Source organism: Arachis ipaensis, chromosome B04 (assembly GCF_000816755.2).
Source record: "Arachis ipaensis cultivar K30076 chromosome B04, Araip1.1, whole genome shotgun sequence".
In the NCBI taxonomy this organism is placed as follows: domain Eukaryota; kingdom Viridiplantae; phylum Streptophyta; class Magnoliopsida; order Fabales; family Fabaceae; genus Arachis; species Arachis ipaensis.
This window is the reverse complement of record NC_029788.2, coordinates 102,361,808-102,362,192: the sequence shown is the minus strand read 5'-3', so window position 1 is coordinate 102,362,192 and position 385 is coordinate 102,361,808.

Below are 385 nucleotides of genomic sequence, written 5' to 3'. Positions count from 1 at the left end.
GAGGAAGAGAAGCCCATCACTAAGAAAAGGATGGAGCNTTGGATTCTGACCTCCCTGCACTCAAAGTGGATTTTCTGGAGCTACAGAACTCAAAATGGCGTGCTTCCAATTGCGTTGGAAAGTAGATATCCAAGGCTTTCCAGAAATATATAACAGTCCATACTTTGGCCGAGTTTAGACGACGCAAAAGGGCGTTGAACGCCAGTTCTACGCTGCAGTCTGGAGTTAAACGCCAGAAACACGTCACGAACCAGAGTTGAACGCCAAAAACACGTTACAACTTGACGTTCAACTCCAGAAGACGCCTCTACACGTGCAACATTCAAGCTCAGCCCAAGCACACACCAAGTGGGCCCCGGAAGTGGATTTATGCATCAATTACTTA